This window comes from Oncorhynchus gorbuscha, linkage group LG17 (assembly GCF_021184085.1).
Source record: "Oncorhynchus gorbuscha isolate QuinsamMale2020 ecotype Even-year linkage group LG17, OgorEven_v1.0, whole genome shotgun sequence".
Taxonomy (NCBI): domain Eukaryota; kingdom Metazoa; phylum Chordata; class Actinopteri; order Salmoniformes; family Salmonidae; genus Oncorhynchus; species Oncorhynchus gorbuscha.
In genome coordinates this window covers 46868034-46892687 of record NC_060189.1, presented here as the reverse complement: position 1 = coordinate 46892687, position 24654 = coordinate 46868034, and positions in this window count along the sequence as shown.

Here is a 24654-nt window from a genome sequence, read left to right as displayed (position 1 = left end):
TCTTCATATGTCATTGTAAGCACTGATGGCCAGCCCAGTCCAGCCATGAACATACCAATAGTGATGGATAGTCTTCTTTCACCTCAGTGATGCCTCTCACAGTGACAGATTCACCTGTATAAATCTTTAACACGATGTGTGCTGGCTGAAGTGGAAGGTGTTTTGTTGTCTTTTTATGCTCACGTGATGCCCCTCTAGCAAGCGAGAGACATAGTACCCATGTGGTGCCCCAGCAACAGTCATTATATTTAGTGTGACTTCCTCATCTGATGAGTCACTCACCTCGGTGTTCTCCTGCTCAACAGTGTGAACATTTTATTTCATTGGAATGTCTCAGTTATTTTCAGCCTGACTTTTTCTGTGAGCTCATTTTGTTTCTGCAGGCTCGTTCAGTGTGGCTTTTTTTACCAGAGACTCGGCAATCCATGTCCTTACACTGGCAAATAAATGGATTCCTGATGTCCCTCTTGCCACAGCGGAAGCAGTTGCCTTGATTTCCCTGTCTCTGATTATCAATTTCAACTCTGTGCACTCGCCCTGATGAACTCAACTGCTGAGCCTCTTTAGCAGTTAGTTCCACACTGATTTCAATGGCCCTTGCCAAGGTCAGATTACTTTCAGTCAATAGACTATTTGTGTAGCTTCACTCCCTAGCCTACATACTAGTCTGTCTCTAATGGTGTCATTTAGATGCTGCAGCAAACATTGCTAAAGAAAATATCCCAACCGTTCTGAATATGAGTTCCACTGCTCAATACTTTCATCAAACTGTCCAATGTTTCCAACAATTCCATCCATTTTTTTGTTTATCAATTGGCTCCTGATGGCCACTCACGTCAATATTTTCTTCAGTCAAGTGATCTAAACAAATTTCACTCACTGACGTTTCATCCTTTAAGTTCTCTCATTTAGCAGTTTTTAATTCCAAAGTTCGTCTTCACAGTAAATATAATTTCCATTCCAATTTTCATTCCTCCCTTTTTAATCAAGTTGTTTTCCCGGTCCGACGCTTGTCTCCGATTCTTTTTTTTTTGCCTTCCATGATGATGCTAACTCGCTCTCTTAGCTAGCTAGCTCGACTGGAAATTATTCAGACACCTTGACATTTTGTTACGTTACAGCCCTAATCTAAAATTGTTTTCATTTTTCAAAAAATCCTCATCAATCTACACACAATACCTCATAATTACAAAGTGAAAACTGGTTTTTAGACATTTTTACACGTTTTATTGAAAATATCTTATTTAAATAAGAATTTAGGCCCTTTGCTTATGAGACTCCATTGAGCTCAGTTGCATCCTGTTTCCATTGATCATCCTTGAGATGTTTCTACAACTTGATTGAAGTCCAGCTGTGGTAAATTCAATTAATTGGACTGGATTTGGAGGCACACACCTGTCTATATAAGGTCCCACAGTTGACAGTGCATGTCAGAGCAAAAACCAAGCCTTGAGGTCAAAGTAATTGTCCGTAGAGCTCTGAGACATGATTGTTTCGAGGCAGCGATCGGGGAAGGGTACCAATAATTATTTTGCAGCATTGAAGGTCCCCAACCACACAGGAGTGGCTACGGGATAAGTCTCTGAATGTCCTTGAGTGACCCTGCCAGAAGCTGGGAATTGAACCCGATCTAACATCTCTGGAGAGACCTGAAAATATCTGTGCAGCGACGCACCCCATCCAACCTGACAGAGCTTGAGAGGATCTGCAGACAAGAATGGGAGAAACTCCCCAAATATAGGTGTGCCATGCTTGTAGCGTCATACCCAAGAAGACTCAAGGCTGTAATCACTGCCAAAGGTCCTTCAAAAAATTACTGAGTAAAGGGTCTTAATACTTATGTAAATGTGATATTTCAGTTTTTTTAATGTTAAATACATTTGCTAAAATGTCTCAACCTATTTTAGAATGAGGCTGTAACGTCGCAAAAGGTGGAAAAGGTCAAGGGGTCTGAATACTTCCTGAATGCACTGTACATGATTGTGGCACACAGGAGCCACGGGTTTGAACTCTAGTCAGTCACCTAAGAACACAGTTATAATCATGAATGGGAAAATGGCCAACTACTGTGTACATAGCAACTTGTATCATCCATGAACATTCTCTCACTGACTAAACAAATCAGTCAGCACAATTTTCACAGCTAATCGCATTCATAGCATCTCTGTTGCTGGGATTATTAGCATATGAGATTTAGCTAATCTTGGCATGCCAGATTATCAAAGCCTCGGTCTGCCAACGCCAGCAGCAGCACGTGCAAATATAATGCAGGGAAAAAGAAAACCATGTCTGAAGCTTGACAAGAGAAAACATTTGCCAGCGAAAGATCAGGCGCCTAATTTCATGGTGCTTTTCAATTGTCAATTAGCAATCTGGACATCCCGCTGGCTGCGTGAGTCTGCCCCCAAATGCACAACACTGCGATGCGAACACTGGCGTGGTAAATTGGTGTCCTTCAAAAACGCTGTACCACTCAGAACATGAGTTCAAAAACTATTACAGCACTAAACAGTGTCAACATCTGGAGTGAGAGCATATGTGGTGTGAATATTTATTGTGCGTCATTGTATTACAACAGTATGTCCAATGAAATTAGACTTATTGTAGAAATCAATATTTGTTTACCCATAAGCTCACACGGTATCGCTATGGTTCTAATGAACAAAATCCTGAACTGTCTGGGGGCAGGAAGTGATTTTACTGGAATTCTCTCACACATCTTATTCCGGCCACTTGGATCACTGACGACAATATTCGCTGTCCATCACTTTCAGGTATTGTTTTTCCAGTGGCAAGATGAAGCAGAATAGCAGGGAAATGAGATTCCCAGTCAGTTGCACAACATTGCATTCAACCAGAATGTGCATTATTCCGCATTTAACCTAGCCCCTCTGAATTAGAGGGGTGGGGGTTGTTGTTGGTTAACTACCTTGCTCAAGGGCAGAACTGACGATTTTTCCACTTTCCCGGCTCAGGGATTCAAACCAGCAACCTTTTGGTTTCTGGACCAATGCTCTTAACCACTAGGTGGCCTGCCGCCCACAGCAGCATGCAGTAGTATATAGTGACTTCAGAAAGTATTCACGCCCCTTGACTTTTTCCACATTTTGATGTTACATCCTGAATTTAAAATCATTTGGATTTTGTCACTGATCAACACACGATACCCCGTAACGTCAAAGTGGAATTATGCTTTTAGAAATGTTTACAAATTAATACAAAATTAAAAGCTGAAAAGTCAAGTGGATTCAAGTATTGAACTATTTTGTTATGGCCTCAAATCATTTAAGGAGTAAAAATGTGCTCAATAACTCACATACTGAGTTGCATGGACTCACAATGTGTGCAATAATGGTGTTTTCAGGTCCCTCAGTCGAGCAGTGAATTTCAAACACAGATTCAACCACAAAGACCAGGGAGTTTTCTAATGCCTGACAAAGGGGCAACAAAAAAAATGGCAACAAAGAAAGCAGACATTGAATATCCCTTTGAGCGTGGTGAAATTATTAATGACACTTTGGATGATCTATCAATACACCAAGTCGCTACAAAGATGCAGGCGTCCATCCTAACTAAAGCAAAGGCCAATGGCAAAATTCTAGAGGAAAACCTGGTCGAGTCTGCTTTCCAACAGACACTGGGAGATGAATTCAGTTTTCACTTACAGTACCAGTCTAACGTTTGGACACACCTACTCATTCCAGGGTTTTTCTTTATTTTTTACTATGAAGACAACAAAACTATGAAATAACACATATGGAATCATGTAGTAACCAAAAAAGTGTTACACAAAATCAAAATATATTTGAGATTCTTCAAAGTAGCCACCCTTTGGCTTGCTGACAATACATTGCTGTGTTGTACATAGGCTGCTCATCTAGGTTTGTACCTGTAGGTTTTTCTTCATGGCGATGGAAAGTCTACAATGCACAATACAGTAATTGAGTACATTGAGACATCTGTTGGTTTTATGTGACTGGGCCTTTGCTAGTCCTGTATTAGCAGACCGATTTATAGGCATCTTCAACATGGGCAGCAAAAAAAAGTTTGCAGCATCCCAACCCCCAAACTACTCCCATAGAATCTCACACTAGCCATTTGAGATGTTGGCTTATTGTGGCATGTTTTTAAAACAAGCAAGCAACCAAAAAAATGGATTCCTTTTCTACTGGAACGCTTTGTATGACAAGAGAAGTTGAAGCCAACGTTCGACGTTGTGGTCCTCATAACAGCCACACGTGGTTATACTGCAACAAGCACAACAGACTAGCACAGCTAAAGCAAGTGGGAAACAATCTAAAGTGGCTACATCTCTTACGAAACCTGATCGTAAAATAATATCACTGGATAAGAAAAAACTGGATCGTCAGAAGGGGGTGGATAGTAAAGACAGATGTAACATATTATCACATTTCATGTTTTGCAGGTATAATAAAACCAATATCAGATCTATGGGTAGCCTAGTGGTTAGAGCGTTGGACCAGTAACCGGAAGGTTGCAAGTTCAAACCCCCAAGCTGACAAGTTACAAATCTGTCGTTCTGCCCCTGAACAGGCAGTTAACTCACTGTTCCTAGGCCGTCATTGAAAATAAGAATGTGTTCTTAAAACTGACTTGCCTAATAAAATAAAGGTAAAAAATAAATAATAATATTCTAGTAAAATGTTATAAATACAAAATCATGGACCCCCTGGTGCTTTCCTGCTGTCCCACGGGGGTCCAGTGGCCCCAGTTGAAAAATACCTGTCTTATTTTATGTTGTTACGTGGTTTATGTTTTGTCATGCTTTGGTGTGTTATATGTAATGGTTCTGAAATGTTATTCTACAGTAACAGGCAACAGAAGCATCAATAAGTGGTAGAGCACGGATTGATGAACAGTGGGATGGATGTATTCATAGCGATTAGAATTTACACATCTTGGGACTGTCAAGAGTGAGAGATCACTGGGGAGAATATGCAGCCAAAACATCCTGTCTTCAGTGGCTCTCACTATGAATTTGCTGTATCATGTAGCCAGGAAACTGTAAAAGGGAAAGGGGCAAATAGAATAGTAAACACTGACGAATAATCCAAACCACGTACAAGAAATGCTCAGTCATCGACAGGGTGTAGAACGCGCTGCTGCCGGCGAGGTGCAACAATTGATCAAGCGCTCGGTGGAGGGAGAGGAGTCATTTTGGGATGTGATATGATCAGGCGACATGGGCATTTCTGCAGTCGGATCACATCCTTGGTTGAGGAAACGCAGTGCTGCAGTCCTAACAAGAGATGGCTGCTCTCTACTGCGGCTCTCTGACCATGTAAAACTCCTGACACACTCTCCTCCCCTCACTGAGAAAGGGGTTGGGATATGTAACACATCTAGCATTGTATCAGTTATTACCCTGTATCAACAGCAAGAGCAGGAATTATTCATTCTTAAAAGTCTAAACTGACATGGAATTGTTTTAACCGATCGCTACATAAATAATCATATTAAACATTCATGAAAATACAAGTGTCTCACATGTATCGAAAGCCTAGAATCTTGCTAATCCCGCTGCGTTGTCAGATTTAAAAAATAATTTACTGCGAAAGAATACGATGCGATTATCTGAGCATAGAGCCCCACAAAAAAAAAAAACATTTTAACCAGCACAGGCGTAACATATTCACAAACTGCATTAAAATAAATAGTTTACTTTTGACAATCTTCGTCTGTTTGCAATTCCAAAGGTCATTGTTACACAATGAATGATCTTTTGTTTGATAAAATCCGTTTTTATAGCCTAACACGAAACATTTTGTGAACCGCTTTTGTCGTGAATTCCGTCTCATTCCATTTTCGACGACACATTCCAGGTAAATAACCCACACAGAACGTGACTTTTCCAGTCATGTTTGGTTTCACTGCAATCAACTGGTTTGTTTGTAACACAATCAAACCTGATGGGCCATTTCGCAGGACATGTTGACTGAAAGAAACCGATTTGAAGACAACAAGTCATGACATCATTGTGCACCAATGATTTGCCCGCTGTTTCGTTGATTGACTGTCTTTTAACCCAATGACCACTGATCGTCTTGAAATCTAGCTGGGTAGATAGCCAATGAGCTGAGGTAAACGGCAATAGGTCATGTTAATGTGTTGCAAGACCAACCCATGTAGTAAGCTCCAGCATATTGTAAGTTTCATGCCGGAAGGAGAAACACATATTACGCATTGCATTGTTTGGTAAATGCGCATATTCAGCTGTTTATATATCAATCATTATGGCGACTAAGTCAGGGAAAGCTAAATCTAAGTCTAGATATACAGATGTACACACACTTTTAGAATAAATTGATTGGGAAGGTGAGACAGAGATTGTTGTAGGACGATTCATTTAGCGTTCGGAAGAATATTTTTTTGAAAGGGAGAGGACATCGTTTTGGAATGGTGAGTTCTTATCATGCTAATGCCCTTGTTTGAAATTAATAATATAAAATATTATTTGTCAATTTTAGAAGCAATATATAAACATGTAATGTCATGAAATGTGAGATGCATGTGTCTGCCGCCCCACACCAACCCACATGAAATAGCCTATTTGAGGCTGTTTAGGGGAGGGCAGGCCCACACAACAATGGCCAAAGTGAAATAGAGACAGTAGATACAGCTGGTCTGTTGTAATATAATAAAGACAGTAGATCTAGCTGAAATGTCATAATATAATAGAGACAGTAGATCTAGCTGAAATGTCATAATATAATAGAGACAGTAGATCTAGCTGAAATGTCATAATATAATAGAGACAGTAGATCTAGCTGAAATGTCATAATATAAAAGAGACAGTAGATCTAGCAGGTCATAATAATGTATTCAACCTTATTTTTCCAAGCCACCGTGCTTCTACACCTGCATCGCTTGCTGTTTGGGGTTTTAGGCTGGGGCTATATAAATTGATTTGATTTGATAGAGGGCTGAGGGTCTTCCAAATATTGAAAGGGTGTAAATAGTTAACCATGTTATTTTGTAAATGTATATATATATATTTTTGTTTCATATATTCTTTAATCAATAATTATTTGTTTTCTCAATTTCGTTTTTGGGGGGGGGGTGTGTTAGAATACCATTTTGGTATTTTGTATATAGTTATTTGTTTCCAAATGTATACCTTCACCAATTTGGCCACTTGGGTACATTTGGGCGTCTTGTGTGGGACACCTGGGTGACTGCATGATAAATGTCATGTAGCACACTCATTTTGGAAGTTATCATTCTGAAACTTTGCACAAGTACTGTTGCCCTCTTATATTTTTCACTGAAATTGTCCCCATCATCCTATCTGAATGTTTGTTTTGTCTTGTTCATTTTAAAGATGATGATACAAAAATAAAAATATAGACAATCAAAAAATAAATCATAAGAAACAAGGAAATATTAAATAAATCAGGAAATATTTTTTGTAATTAACCCCTTTTTGGGTAGCCACAAAACTACCTTCATACTTCCATAAAAATAAAAAACTGGTTCTGGTTACCTTCAGAGAAGACCTGCGACGCTTGTGGGGGCCGTAGAGCAAAACGGAGAACACCAGTGTGTCCGTGAGATACTCCCCGTTCCATGGAGCTTGTAAGTGAAACATTTCGGATGCCTCAGACATTTGTGAGAAGACAGTTTTTCGGGATGTCTCGTGGTCTGACAAACACCGCTCTAGCTCTGCCACCTTTCACCTCAGATGTGGGAGTTCAACATTGGCGGATGCAGTAGCTTGAGACACATTCGGTACAGATATCTTCAGCTTAGAAGCAGAATAGCAAAAGGTGCTAGATCTTTCCTGAGTCAAATAAAAGCAAATGTTTTTCTTGTTCAAAGAAATGTTTTCAGTAGGTCTATATAACTCAAAGTCAAACCAAACAAAAATATGCTCTCTGTCCAAAGAGTGATTAAACATCATGTATTGAATCCCAAATGTATTTGGCCTGAGGTATGATTGCAGAGCAACCATGTTTTTCTCAATAACCCAGCAGCAATCCTGTTGTAATGAACACGATGGGAGACAGAGAGCTGGTTTCAAGCTCAGGGCGCAGCAGGTGTTTATTGTAAAGGACCACAGGAAGAGGCAGGTAGCTGGGTCCAGGGGCAGGCAGAAGGTCATACACAGGGGGTCCAAAAAGGCAACAGTGCAGGCAGGGAAAAGGCTAGTAACGTTGTCCGGGCGATCAGGCAAATAGGTTGATAACAGGAAAAGTACAGGCAGGGAATTGGCAAAAGGCATCGTTAGTGAGGCAGGCAAAAACTCGTACACGGGAGGATTAAATTATGGGAAGAACAGAGCTCCGAATAGAAGTGTGTCACAAAACAAACAATACCTCACAATGAACTGAACTAAATAGTGTGTGATAATGACATACAGGTGATCAGAATTCAGGTGATCTATGTGTTTTAAGAGTGTGAGCTGGAAAGTGGGCTGGAGAGTGAGTTGTGTTCAGGTGATCTATGTGTTTTAAGAGTGTGAGCTGGAAAGTGGGCTGGAGAGTGAGTTGTGTTCAGGTGATCTATGTGTTTTAAGAGTGTGAGCTGTAAAGTGGGCTGGAGAGTGAGTTGTGTTCATGTGATCTATGTGTTTGAGAGTGTGAGCTGAAAAGTGGGCTGGAGAGTGAGCTACGTTCAGGTGATCTATGTGTTTGAGAGTGTGAGCTGGAAAGTGGGCTGGAGAGTGAGCTACGTTCAGGTGATCTATGTGTTTTAAGAGTGTGAGTTGGAAAGTGGGCTGGAGAGTGAGCTACGTTCAGGTGATCTATGTGTTTGAGAGTGTGAGCTGGAAGCAGACGTTACACCTGTTTTGTAGCAATATTATAATGAAGTAAAATGGAACATTTGCATTCAATCAAGTCAGATCCCACTTTAGAACAATCCAAATAAATATATTTAGAAATTATATTCATGGATGTGACAAGATGTACAGTTGAAGTCAGAGGTTTACATACACTTAGGTTGGAGTCATTAAAACGTGTTTTTCAAACTATAGTTTTGGCAAATCTGTTAGGACATCTACTTTGTGTATGACATAAGTAATTTTTTCTAACAATTGTTTACAGATTATTTCACTTATAATTGACTGTATCACAATTTCCAGTGGGTTAGACGTTTACATACACTAAGTTGACTGTGCCTTTAAACAGCTTAGAAAATTCCAGAAAATTATGTCATGGCTTTAGAAGCTTCTGATCATTTGAGTCATTTGAGTCAATTGGAGGTGTACCTGTGGATGTATTTCAAGGCCTACCTTCAAACGCAGTTCCTCTTTGCTTGACAATCAAAAGAAATCAGCCAAGACCTCAGAATAAAAATTGAAGACCTCCACAAGTCTGGTTCATCCTTGGGAGCAATTTCCAAATGCCTAAAGGTACCACGTTCATCTGTCCAAACAATAAGTAAGTATAAACACCATGGGACCACGCAGCCATCATACCGCACAGGAAGGAGATGCGTTCTGTCTCCTAGAGATGAATGTACTTTGGTGCGAAAAGTGCAAATGAATCCCAGAACAACAGCAAAGGACCTTGTGAAGATGCTGGAGGAAACGGATACAAAAGTATCTATATCCACAGTAAAACAAGTCCTATATCGACATAACCTGAAAGGCCACTCAGCAAGGAAGAAGCCACTGCTCCAAAATCGCCATTAAAAAAAGCCAAAATACGGTTTGCAACTTCACATAGGTACAAAGATCGTACTTTTTGGAGAAATGTCCTCTGGTCTGATGAAACAAAAATAGAACTGTTTAGCCATAATGACCATCGTAATGTTTGGAGGAAAAAGGGGGATGCTTGCAAGCCGAAGAACACCATCCCAACCGTGAAGCACGTGCTTTTCTGCAACACACCTGTCATAATTGTTGACTAAAGTAGAGGTTTAGTATTATTACTAAAGGTGCTGCATAGGTGTAAACACTTTTTTGCAAGAGATAGCACTTGTATAGCTTAAATGTAGTTAATTTTATTGAAGGGAAACAACAGTCTTGAACCTTTTTGGCAACATAGCGATTCTTATACTGTACAATGCAGAATTCAACTACAAAATACTAGTCTTCTCAAAAAAAAACATTGATGTGAGGAACATAATTCAATCAACTAATTAGCACATATAGGACAGTATGCAAGTGTGTGCATGGACTTTGCAGATGTATTTTTCACATGTGCAGCATATAGTATTTGTTTTAGTCCTTCTTTGGGGGGTAGAATTGGCATGTCCTGTTGCCTGCCCCAGCTGCAGCCTCAGATGGACCAGGACAAGATTCAGCCCCTGAAAAGCTTTCACAAGTGCTGCAGAGGCTGCTGTGTGGGGGAGGTGCTCCCTTCTTTGAAGGTGTGGGTTTTCAAGTGCCTTTCCCAGCTGCTCCAGGAACACCCTCCTCTTGTTCCGCTTATCATGCTTACAGGTAGGTTTGATCTTGTTCCATATCACGAAGACATTGTATGAGGACACATCAATGATGTTATGGAAGATGACCAGGGGCCAGTGGACAGTCATCCGCCTGCAGCTGTAAGTTCCAATCACCTTGTCCAGGTTGTCCATGCCTCCTTTATTGTGGTTGTAGTCCAGGATGATGGCGGGCTTCCTATCCTCACGGTCACTGATCTCAGCCATTTTGTGCAGTGTGCTCAGGAGGACCACATTCTTGTTCTTGAGAAAGTGTGAAAGACTTTCAGTGGCATCGTGGCACAGAAAATCACCTTTCCACTCTCAGCATCCCAGAGACAGCCTTGCCTTGGGACCTATACACACCAGCTAAGATTAGCAGCCCTATGTAGGCACGCAGGTCAATCTCATCCATCCCTTTTCAGTTGTCTCCATATCTACAGAAACCCTCAATTTGTCATCTCCAGGATGATTTTTTCGATGGCTGGTGTGATGAATATTGAGGCAATGTCCTGTGCATGGGCAACTGTCTTGTGGGCTGGGATCATCTGTCATGAACCGGCCCGAAGGGAGACAATGTTGTCATGATGTTGCCCTCTTTGGGTACAGCAAGCCCCACCCCCCTCTCCCTGCCTCCCCATTTCCTCCTTCAACTAGGCTGCTGTAGTCAGAGAGAGGTCGTAAATTCCTGAGGATCTCCTCATGGCCACACAGTATGGAGATAGAGTGAAGTTTCATAGAGAACAAAATAATTTCTTCCACCTCACAGAACTCGAGGTCCGAACAAATGTCATGTTCTGGAGAAAGTATAAAAGATTGGTGAAGAATCCAGCTACGAACTGGTCCGTTTGTTACAACTTGGGGAAGCACATGGGAGACGACGGTGTGGCCACATTACCATAAAGCTGTTTATATAATAGCCTCAGATATGAGGTTTACATCTAAATGTTGTATAAGATGAATGAGTGAGTATGATACTGTTTACACAATTTTACAATGTGATTTTGGACTGTTTAATGAAGGAAAACTCAAAAAGGGAATTGGAGTTAACTAAATCAGAGGACCGCCCCTGAGCTCAGTTTGGGTCAGGCATCCTGGGACAGCCCTTTTCTACAATTCAGAATAAAACCCAACTTTGAGAAATTATCACCAGACCATGGTGATCACGGGAGTACAAAGGTTGTAGACCCTTGCTGGTTGTAGGTTGTAGACCATATTTTAACCAAACCACGTGGTTAAACTCTTATACTATCGATACCGACAGAATAAGAACAAGTCTTTGATATTAATTACTAGTCTGCAGCTAGGAATTTGGTATCATTGAACGTGAAGAACGACAACCGCCGAAAGAACCATTCTATAACGAATGAAGGAATGTCACTCTGAACAATCCACTCTAACCACAACCGAGAGAGAGAGGGAGAGAGATGGACAATTCTACAAAAGAAACAAACTTTTCACCAGTGATCAAGATGACACACTGAGCGTAAATATATATATATCACGCCATACCTTCACATGGTTTAAGAATAGGTAAAGACACATTCACATATGAAGACAATGTTCCATTCCTGTCCTCTTCTCTTTCTGATATTCTGCATAGCACCAGGGACATGTGAAAGACAAGCCTGACTCTATGGGCCCCAGGTGACTGAGCCCCAGCTGAGGGAAGAAGTGCAACTGCCAACACCAGAGTCGGAAGGGAAACATTCTAATAACAATCATATCATATAAGCATATTATGCAGACAAGACGTCTTAATGATCTATGTTACCTGACTAATTCGGATTCTTCCTCCACAGAACTCTGCAATTGTTGCCGAATGAGTGAGCGTTAATGTGCAAAGGATTAGCATTGCAATTGTTATAATTATCACTCTGTAGTGACTTCTTAGTCGACCCCCACTTCCCTTTTTGTCTAACAAGCCGCCATGCCGGTTTAGCCCACTAGGGCACATTCTCCTATAATGCACCGACTTCCTAGTTAATTTCAGTTACATGATTAATCAATTTGATCGCATAATACTAATTACAGAGAATGTTTGATAAAAACTTAATTTAGTGATAGTAAAGACACGACAATGTGGAGATATATTTATTTAACTGAAGTTGGTTTGGTCAGGGTGTGATTTTGGGTGGGCATTCTATGTTCTTTATTTCTTTTTTTTGGCCGAGTGTGGTTCCCAATCAGAGGCAGCTGTCTATCGCTGTCTCTGATTAGGGATCCTACTTAGGCAGCCCTTTCCCTCCTTCTGTGTGGGATCTTGGTCTTGGTTTGTATGCACCAATTTGTAAGTCGCTCTGGATAAGAGCGTCTGCTAAATGACTTAAATGTAAATGTAAATGTTTGTGTGCAGGTAGTTTGCACAACGAAGCTGTTCGGTCGTTGTTTTCTTTATTGTTATGTCTTCACTTCATTAATAAATTATGTGGAACTCAAAGAACACTGTGCATTGGTCTCACCCGTTACAGTAAGTGAGTGGTTGCATGCAGAGATGTGATAATGAGGGGTGTTGAAAGGTGCCAAAGCAAACTGCCAAAAAAATGCCACAACCAAAAATCCAACAGTGTGGAGAGAGTCTCCTCAATGAATGTGGGAAAGATGTATTTATTCCAGGACACCCAAACACCCAGGTGTGTCCCATTTCGCTGACGACCCTCCCGGCTCCGCCCACCGACATCGTATTAAGGAAAACAAGAGCAAAGAGAAATAATTTGGCAGACAGAGTGGGAGGATCGTTACACATCCTTACAACATGTTGTGCTGCCATCCTTCCCTGGTTGTCATATGGTGACAAGGACCATGTTATTTTGCTGTTCTTTGACAAAAATGTCTCTCTTTCAGCTTGGGGAATTTCTTCATCTGAAGATGATGCATTGTGCTCTGTGATGTATTCTTCCCCATCTTCTTCTTCAGATTCCTCGTCCTCTTCTAAATCATTGTTCTCTTGTTCCTCCTGGACATCTGAAACAAATCAGATCTATGACCTGTTGGGCACTGAAACGTGCACTCATGACTTCAGAAAAGAGAGAATTGTGGGTACTGTCATCTGCAGCACCTTTTATAGCATCAGACTGCATTCCCCATTAGTAAACAATGGTTTCAAGAAATGTTTATTTTGTCTGAAATAGTTTTTATTTTGTCTGTGTACTTGAGTCGTGTGGGGTCGTGGAGGGGAGATGCTGCACATGCACTAGAAAGTTTCAGTTTTGTCTGAGTTCAATCAGTAGCACACAATCTCAATTTCTCTGTGTGTGTGTGTGTGTGTGTGTGTGTGTGTGTGTGTGTGTGTGTGTGTGTGTGTGTGTGTGTGTGTGTGTGTGTGTGTGTGTGTGTGTGTGTGTGTGTGTGAGAGAGTTTGTGGTGTGTAAATCATTGAAGATAATTTTATAACTGCCGGCTCAAAAATGACCCTAAGACAATCTTTGTACCCTGGTGGTGTACAGCTTTCATGGAAATATGAACAAAGGTGATGTTTCACTTTTTCTAATGATGAGGTCACTCTACGAAAAGTCATACAATTTCAGGTTGCAAAAATATAATTTAGGGGCATTTCTCTGCTGTTAAACATAGTGGCGGGTAATTTTTGACCCCTAAGACAACACAAGGGTTCAATTAGTGACTCCTGCCTAAAGGGGGTGTACAGTAGTACCTCCTTTAAGAGTTGCGAGCTTCCACCGCGGGACTTAGAGGTACCCAGTGTCATGGCTTCATTGCTCCAAATCACCACAAAGGGGAGTTAGAGCACTCTTTATGCATTTGGGTCCCAAGATTTTTATATGACCAATCATATCGAGTGGTTCCAATAACGAATTTGACGCAAGCCAGCCGTCTCTGGTGACTTTCTTCAGCAAAGATGGCTAACAAAACATTATCGTGGAAGCAAATTTAATTATAACGTCATAACGAGTCAAGCAACAAAAAAAAATACAATTTAGAGGAATATGTTAGTTAATGACAAACGATTGTGCATAATTTTTTGTCATAAAGTTAATTTACGAAAATCGCTATTTAGCAAGTTTTTTTCCCCAGTCATATCCAATACCAGGTGTATCAAATTCCATTCTTTTGAATGATGTATTACAATTACACACTTCAACAGTGTTTACGACTCCTGCTCCTGGGGACATCAATGATTACACTTTGTAACTATGCAATAGACTAGAAACATGATTTCAGTAAAGGCTGATTTGTAATTCAAACATACAAAATAAAAAACAGTACATCCTGCCTGAACGCCCACAAGCGAGCCACTCAGCCGGAGAATGACGCATGAAAGAGAGCGAGGAACGAGATGGGAAAAACAGTCCAGGCTATTTGCTCTGAGACCGGCATAATAATGCAATGAAACAAGTAGGGAGCAGGTTTCAAAACCTCAACATTCTAGCCCGAAGTCCAGCACGCTATCGACTGTGCCTAAATCTATTAATTGAGGTTGGGGCCAATTGTGGCTAAAAACACTTTATCAATAGAATCTTTAACAAGTGGAAAGGGGAAAAGTATTTTTTGAATAGTTTTCACAAGTGTAGCAGGCTGTGACAACGTTTCTAGGATAGGCTATTAACTGAACAATAGACTATTCAACCTTTACTAAAGAATTGTCCAATTGCTGAGCTAGGTGTGAACCCCCCCAACTTGCAACAAATCATTTGTATCTATCTTTCCACATCTACCTACACACATATCTACCTACACACAGTTAATATTCTGATAAATAGGAACTCAGAAAAAAAAGACACAGCCCTTTTTCAGGATGCTTTCAGGATGCTAATTCTTAGGGTTTAAACACTGCTTCCCATGCTTGTTCAATGAACCATAAACAATTAATGAACATGCACCTGTGGAACGGTCATTAAGACACTAACAGCTTACAGATGGTAGGCAATTAAGGTCACAGTTATGAAAACTTAGGACACTAAAGAGGCCTTAACAAAAGAAAGATGCCCAGGGTTCCTCGTCATCTACGTGAATGTATCTTAGGCCTACTGCAGGGAGGTATGAGGACAGCAGATGTGGCCAGGGCAATAAATAGCAATATCCGTACTGTGAGACGCCTAAGACAGGGCTACAAGGAGACAGGACGGACAGCTAATCATCCTCGCAGTGGCAAGGATGATCAGCTGTAACAACACCTGCACAGGATCAGTACATCCGAACATCACACCTGCAGGACAGGTACAGGATGGCAGCAACAGCTTCCCGACTTACACCAGGAATGCATCATCCCTCCATCAGTGCTCAGACTGTCTGCAATAGGCTGAGAGAGGCTGGACTGAGGGCTTGTAGGCCTGTTGTAAGGCCGGTCCTCACCAGGCATCACCCGCAACAATGTTGCCTATGGGCCCAAACCCACCGTCGCTGCACCATACACGACCAAAGTGCTCTTCACTGACGAGTCGTGGTTTTGTCTCACCGGGGGTAATCGTCAGATTCACATTTATCGCCAAAGGAATGGGCATTACACCGAGGCCTGTACTCTGGAGCGGGATAGATTTGGAGGTGGAGGGTCCGTCATGGTCTGGGGCGGTGTTTCACAGCATCATCGGACTGAGCTTGTTGTCATTGCAGGCAATCTCAACGCTGTGTGTTACAGGGAAGACCTCGTCCTCCCTCATGTAGTACCCTGCCTGCAGGCTCATCCTGACATGACCCTCCAGCATGACAATGCCACCAGCCATACTGCTCGTTCTGTGCGTGATTTCATGCAAGACAGGAATGTCAGTTTTCTGCCATGGCCAGCGAAGAGCCCGGATCTCAATCCCATTGAGCAAGTCTGGGCCCTGTTGGATCGGAGGGTGAGGGCTAGGGCCATTCCCACCAGAAATGTCTGGGAACTTGCAGGTGCCTTGGTGAAAGGTTGGGGTAACATCTCACAGCAAAAACTGCCAAATCTGGTGCAGATGAGGAGTAGATGCACTGAAGTACTTAATGCAGCTGGTGGCCACACCAGATACTGACTGTTACTTTTGATTTTGACCCCCCTTTGTTCAGGGACACATTATTCCATTTATGTTAGTCATATATGTGTGGAACTTGTCCAGTTTATGTCTCAGTTGTTGAATCTTGTTATGCTCATACAAATATTTGCATATGTTACGTATCTTTTTTGCTGAGTTTATATTGGTCATGGCTCCCGAGTGGCGCAGCGGTTTAAGGCACTGTATCTAAGTGCAATAGGCTTTAATACAGTCCCTGGTTAGAATTCAGGCTGTTTCACATCTGACCGTGATTGTGAGTACCATAGGGCGGCGCACAATTGGCCCAGCATCATCTGGGTTTGTTCTTAACTGACTTGCCTAGTTAAATAAAGGTTCAATTTAAAGGTTCAACTGGCAGCAAACACAGCACAATCAATAGGAGGTGAACAGTGGCTGGTGTTAAAAATATAGCTGTCACGGATGTTGTCGGAAGGAGACCAAAGTGCGGCATGGTGAGCGTACATTTTATTTTATTTTAAAATGTTGCCAACACAACAACAAACGAAAGAAACACCCGTGAAGCTTACAGGGCTAAGTGCCACAAACAAAACTGAAAGGAGTGAAAAAGGGCAACCTAAGTATGATTCCCAATCAGAGACAAACATAGACAGCTGTCCCTGATTGAGAACCATACTCGGCCAAAACATAGAAACCCCCCCCCCCCCCCCAAGGTGCGGACCCCGGCCACAAAACCTGAACCTATAGGGGAGGGTCTGGATGGGCATCTATCCGCGGTGGCGACTCTGGTGCGGGACGTAGACCCCGCTCCACCTCTGGCTCACCCCACTTTGGTGGCGCCTCTGGTGTGGGGACCCTCGTTGCGGGCCTCGGACCGGGGCACCCTCGTTGCGGGCCTCGGACCCGGCACCCTCGTTGCGGGCCCTGGACCGGGAATCCTCGCTGTGGGCCCCGGACTTGGAAGCCGTCGCAGGAGGCTCCGGACTGGAGGCCGTCGTTGGAGGATTCTTGCCATGGATCATCACTGTAGGCTTCTTGCCATGGATCATCACTGAAGACTTAGTGCCATGGATCATCACTGGAGGCTTCTTGCAATGGATCATCACTGGAGGCTTCGTGCCATGGATCATCACTGGAAGCTTCTTGCCATGGATTATCACTGGACTGGAGAGACACACAGGAGGCCTGGCTCTGGGAGCGGGCACAGGATACACTGGGCCGTGGAGGCGCACTGGGGGTCTCGAGCGTAGAGGCTGCACAACCTGTCCTGGCTGGATGGTGTCTTTGGCCCGTCATGTGCGGGATGCAGGCACAGGACGCACTGGGCTGTGTAGACGCACCGGAAACACAGTGCGCAGAGCCGGCACAGGATGTCCTGGGCCGTAGAGACGTACTGGCGGCCAGATGCGCTGAGCTGGCACCCTCCGACCTTGCTGGATGTCCACTCTAGCCCGGCCGATACGGGGAGCTGGAAGGTAGCGCACCAGGCTGTGAACACGTACTGGAGACACCGTGCGCTCCACCACATAACACGGTGCCTGACCAGTACAACGCTCGCCACGGTAAGCACGGGGAGTTGGGTCAGGTCTCCAACCTGACTCAGCCAAACTCCCCGTGTGCTCCCCCCAAAAAATATTTTGGGGCTGCCTCTGGTGCCTGCTCCGTTGCCGTGACTCCCGGTAGCAGAGTCATGACTCACTCGCTACTTCAGGCTGTTTCCTTTGCAGGGTCTTGTCCCCTGCCATAACCTCCTCCCATGTCCAAGATGTCTTCCATTCTCTCTTCTCCCGGGCCCAGGATCCCTGCTCCTCCTGGCCACGCTGCTTGGTCCTTTGGTGTTGGGTAGTTCTGTCACGGCCGTTGTCGGAAGGAATCCAAAGTGCAGCATGGTAAGCATACATTTTCCTTTATTTTAAAATGGTGAAGTTGGTGCCAGCCTCACGCACCAGGCCTCCTGTGCACATCCCTAGCCTTGCACGTCCTGTGCCTACACTGCTCTCAAGATCTCCAGTACGCCTTCACGGTCTAGCCCATCCTGTGCCACCTCCACACACTAGTCCTCCGGTAGCAGCTCCCCGCACCAGGCTTCCTGTGCGTGTCCTCGATCCAGTACCACCAGTTCCAGCACCACGCACCAGGCCTCCAGTGCGCCTCTCCTGTTCAGCGCAGCCAGCGCTTTTCTCCTCTCCTGCGCTGTCGGAGTCTCCCGCCTGTTTAGCGCAGCCAGAGCCTTTCTCCTGTCCTGCGCTGCCGGAGTCTCCCGTCTGCCCAGCGCCGCCAGTGCTCCCAGTCTGCCCAGCGTCGCCAGTGCTCCCAGTCTGCCCAGCGTCGCCAGTGCTCCCAGTCTGCCCAGCTCCGCCAGTGCTCCCAGTCTGCCCAGCGCCGCCAGTGCTCCCAGTCTGCCCAGCGCCGCTAGTGCCGCCAGTCTGCCCAGCGCCGCCAGTCTGCCAAGATCCGCCAGAAGTGCCAGTCAGCCATGATCTTCTAGATAGGCCAGACAACCTGAATCTTCCAGTTCCGCCAGCCAGCCAGGATTTACTGGAGCCTACTACCTGCCTGAGCTTCATCTCAGTACTGGGCTTCCTCTCAGTACTGGGCTTCCTCTCAGTACTGGGCTTCCTCTCAGTCCCGGGCTGCCCCTCAGTCCCGGGCTGCCCCTCAGTCCCAGGCTGCTTCTGTCCCGAGCTGCCCCTCTGTCCCGAGCTGCCCCTCTGTCCCGGGCTGCCCCTCTGTCCCGGGCTGCCCCTCTGTCCCGAGCTGCCCCTCTGTCCCGAGCTGCCCCTCTGTCCCGAGCTGCCCCTCTGTCCCGAGCTACCCCTCTGTCACGAGCTGCTCCCCAGTTATGTGGGGATCTGGGTGAGGACTATTAGGCCATGGTCGGCGGAGAAGGTGGATTATCCCAGGACGCGAAGGGGAGGAAATAGGACATTTATGGAGTGGGGTCCACGTCCCGAGCCAGAACCGCCACCATGGACAGACGCCCACCCGGACCCTCCCTATGCTCTTGAGGTGCGTCCGGGAGTCCGCACCTTAGGGGGGGTTCTGTCACGCCTTGGTCATTGTAATTTGTGTTTTTCGTTATATATTTTGGTCAGGCCAGGGTGTGACATGGGTTTATGTGTTGGTTTCGTATTGGGGTTTTATTAGCATTGGGATTGTGTATGATTAGGGGTGTGTCTAGTTAGGCTTGGCTGCCTGAGGCGGTTCTCAATTGGAGTCAGGTGATTCTCGTTGTCTCGAATTGGGAACCGTATTTAGGTAGCCTGAGTTTCGCTTTGTATTTTGTGGGTGTTTGTTCCTGTCTCTGTGTTGTTTTCACCAGATAGGCTGTAATTAGTTTCTCGTTTCGTTTGTTGTTTTCGTATTTCAGTTATTTCATGTACCGTCATATCATTCATTAAAGGCATGAGTAACCAACACGCTGCATTTCGGTCTGACTCTCTTCATTCAACAGACGAACGCCGTTACATAAGCTTTATTTACAAATTCTTATTTACTAGGACTGCCAACTCCTTCCTCCCATTGTACAGTGCCATATTTTTCAATCCCATCCTAACGGAAGCCCTAATGGTTTTGTTTTTCGTTTCTCTCTGAATAGAAACACTATAATATTAATCAAATTAATTTAGCCAAATTCCTTCAAATCAATCCCATATACTATGTTATTACATAAAAGGTTTTAAATTCTCTGGTAATGCCAATATGGAAGACTATCAAATGCTTCTAAAAAATGCCCTTTGGTGGTCAAACTAGCTATAACTTATATTAACAGAAAAATATTGCTGACAAATAGATAACGTTCCATAGAATGCCGCAGCAGCCCACAAGGTGTGCCACAGTATGACTCAACTTTTAAAGGAGGAACCACTGTAGCTTGTCTTTTATAGTCTATGAAGAAAAACAACAGCTGAGTGATTGTTTTAACCTACCTTTACATGTTATGTTTCTAATGCAAATTAGCTTTTAATTAAGCAAATTACAGTATGTATGTTTGTAATTTATATGTGTAATTTATATTAAAACCTCAATTGATCATCGACTATGGGGCCGGGTCCTTTTGTTGTTTTCATCTGGACAATGTACTGTAACTGTCGGAAATGGATGGAAAATTACATTGTTGCCTTAATAAAAAAACAACTTTGCTTTCTCCTCCCTGCATCATTTAGCTAAATTCCTTTTTCATGGTTTTTCATATGGGATTTAAGGAAGCAACATACTGATTACTTGTTATTGCTATGCAGGAACACATGCACTCACGCACACACACACACACACACACACACACACACACACACACACACACACACACACACACACACACACACACACACACACACACACACACACACACACACACACACACACACACACACACACACACACACACACACACACACACACACACACACACACACACACACACACACACACACACATATACACACACACACACACACAATGCATAGGTAATAGGCCCATACCCACATTTCTCTCTGCTCCTAACACTCGAAGACAGCTGCGGAGGTCAATAATGGATGATGTTTTGGACATGTGGTAGTGCAACACATGAGCCTATCGCTTAACTACCAGACTGTGTCTGTGTGCATGCGCGTGTGTGATTTTCCTCACTACAGAAGCACCTGGAGTCAATCGACCCCAGGTTTAAATGGACACATTAATTATCTAGGCTAGTATCTAGGCTAGATACGGTACAAAGGCGACCATCTTTCAGAGTAATTCGCCCCAACCCGCATGTTTACAAGAGCTTGAAACAAATGTTTGGTTTTCCTGGGTCTTTAAACTCTCCTATTGTTTATAGGTAATGAAAAGTGGGTTTATGTACCACATTGGACCCTTTCCACTACATAGTGCACTACTTTTGATCAAAAGTAGTGCACTATGTAGTGGAAAAAGCCATAGACATTTTATTTATTTAACTAGGCAAGTCAGTTAAGAACACATTCTTATTTACAATGACAGCGTATCCCAGCCAAACCCTTTGCTAACCGGGACAATTGTGCGCCGCCTTATGGGACTCCCGATCACGGCCAGTTGTGATACAACCTGGGATCAAACCAGGGTCTGTCGTGATGCGTCTAGCACTGCAATGCAGTTCCCTAGACTGCACTCGACATTCTCTCTTTGATGTGGGAACAGTGGCCTTGTAATTATCTGGACCTAATATTCATGACTATTGATCTCTACCTGCAGCCTCTGACTGAATACAAAACACAGAAACTAAATCTGCTGCTTCTATGCCCCTTGTCTGACCTAAGCCAAAATGGCCACTGGCTGACAAATGGCTACACATGGGATAATTATAGAATCTTGCATATAAACGTTGACGATGTTGACCAATCAACATTCAATCACAGGAAAGATTGTCCCAAACAGTGAACAGTGTCTGAATACACTTAAGCCGTCACATTTAATTGGTAGTTACCAAAGTCAATGATCAGTATCATTAAGCATACTGTAGTATTAGGTCTTTAACGTGGAGGGTGCTGAGAAGACTGTTAATGGAGAGTAATAAAAGGCTGATAATCTCTATCTCGCTTTCTCACCTCAGCCTGTAATCATTCATTTGCAAGACGTATAGTTTTTATTTTAATTTTTTATTTATTTCACCTTTATTTAACCAGGTAGGCAAGTTGAGAACCAGTTCTCATTTACAACTACGACCTGGCCAAGATAAAGCATAGCAGTGTGAACAGACAACAGCACAGAGTTTCACATGGAGTAAACAATAAACAAGTCAATAACACAGTAGAAAGAAAAAAAGAGTATATATACATTGTGTGCAAAAGGCATGAGGAGGTAGGCAGATAATTACAATTTTGCAGATTAACACTGGAGTGATAAATGATCAGATGGTCATGTACAGGTAGAGATACTGGTGTGCAAAAGAGCAGAAAAGTAAATAAAAATAAACAGTATGGGGATGAGGTAGGTAAATTGGGTGGGCTATTTACCGATGGACTATGTACAGCTGCAGCGATCGGTTAGCTGCTCAGATAGCAGATGTTTGAAGTTGGTGAGGGGGATAAAAGTCTCCAACTTCAGCGATTTTTGCAATTCGTTCCAGTCACAGGCAGCAGAGACCTGGAAGGAAAGGCGGCCAAATGAGGTGTTGGGTTTAGGGATGATCAGTGAGATACACCGGCTGGAGCGCGTGCTACTGGTGGGTGTTGCCTTCGTGGCCAGTGAACTGAGATAAGGCGGAGCTTTACCTAGCATGGACTTGTAGATGACCTGGAGCCAGTGGGTCTGGCGACGAATATGTAGCGAGGGCCAGCCGACTAGAGCATAAAGGTCGCAGTGGTGAGTGGTATAAGGTGCTTTAGTAACAAAACGGATGGCACTGTGATAAACTGCATCCAGTTTGCTGAGTAGAATATTGGAAGCTATTTTGTAGATGACATCGCCGAAGTCGAGGATCGGTAGGATAGTCAGTTTTACTAGGGTAAGTTTGGCAGCGTGAGTGAAGGAGGCTTTGTTGCGGAATAGAAAGCCGACTCTAGATTTGATTTTAGATTGGAGATGTTTGAAATGAGTGGGTTGGCGCCTCCCCTTGGGTTGTGCCGTGGCGGAGATCTTTGTGGGCTATACTCGGTCTTGTCTCAGGATGGTAAGTTGGTGGTTGAAGATATCCCTCTAGTGGTGTGGGGGCTGTGCTTTGGCAAAGTGGGTGGGGTTATATCCTTCCTGTTTGGCCCTGTCCGGGGGATGTCATCGGATGTGGCCACAGTGTCTCCTGACCCCTCCTGTCTCAGCCTCGAGTATTTATGCTGCAGTAGTTTATGTGTCGGGGGGCTAGGGTCAGTTTGTTATATCTGGAGTACTTCTCCTGTCCTATCCGGTGTCCTGTGTGAATTTAAGTATGCTCTCTCTAATTCTCTCTTTCTCTCTTTCTTTCTCTCTCTCGGAGGACCTGAGCCCTAGGACCATGCCTCAGGACTACCTGAAATGATGACTCCTTGCTGTCCCCAGTCCACCTGGCCGTGCTGCTGCTCCAGTTTCAACTGTTCTGTCTGTGATTATTATTATTTGACCATGCTGGTCATTTATGAACATTTGAACATCTTGGCCATGTTCTGTTATAATCTCCACCTGGGACAGCCAGAAGAGGACTGGCCAACCCACATAGCCTGGTTCCTCTCTAGGTTTCTTCCTAGGTTTTGGCCTTTCTAGGGAGTTTTTCCTAGCCACCGTGCTTCTACACCTGCATTGCTTGCTGTTTGGGGTTTTAGTCTGGGTTTCTGTACAGCACTTTGAGATATCATCTGATGTACGAAGGGCTATAGAAATACATTTGAATTGATTTGATTTTTGATTTGATGAGTCTGGAAGGAGAGTTTACAGTCTAGCCAGACACCATAGATGTCCACATATTCTAGGTCGGAACCATCCAGGGTGGTGATTCAAGTCGGGCGTGCGGGTGCAAGCAGCGAACGGTTGAAAAGCATGCATTTGGTTTTACTAGCGTTTAAGAGCAGTTTGAGGCCAGGGAAGCAATGTTGTATGGCATTGAAGCTCGTTTGGAGGTTAGATAGCACAGTGTCCAAGGAAGGGCCAGAAGTATACAGAATGGTGTCGTCTGCGTAGAGGTGGATTAGGGAATCGCCCGCAGCAAGAGCAACATCATTGATATGTATACAGAGAAAAGAGTCGGCCCGAGAATTGAACCCTGTGGCACCCCCATAGAGACTGCCAGAGGACCGGACAACATGCCCTCCGATTTGACACACTGAACCAGGCAAGGCAGTCATTAGAAAAACCGAGGCTACTGAGTCTGTCGACAAGAATATGATGATTGACAGAGTCGAAAGCCTTGGTCAGGTCGATGAAGATGGCTGCACAGTACTGTCTTTAATCAATGGCGGTTATGATATCATTTAGTACCTTGAGCGTGGATGAGCTGCACCCGTGACCGGCTCGGAAACCAGATTGCACAGAGGTGGGATTCGAGATGGTCAGTGATCTGTTTGTTGACTTGGCTTGCGAAGACCTTAGATAGGCAGGGCAGGATGGATATAGGTCTGTAACAGTTTGGGTCCAGGGTGTCTCCCCCTTTGAAGAGGGGGATGACTGCGGCAGCTTTCCAATCCTTGGGGATCTCAGATGATATGAAAGAGAGGTTGAACAGGCTGGTACAAGGGGTTGCGGCAGCGGATAGTTTCAGAAATAGAGGGTCCAGATTGTCAAGCCCAGCTAATTTGTACGGGTCCAGGTTTTGCAGCTCTTTCAGAACATCTGCTATCTGGATTTGGGTAAAGGAGAAGCTGGGGAGGCTTGGGCGAGCAGCTGCGGGGGGGCTGTTGGCCGAGGT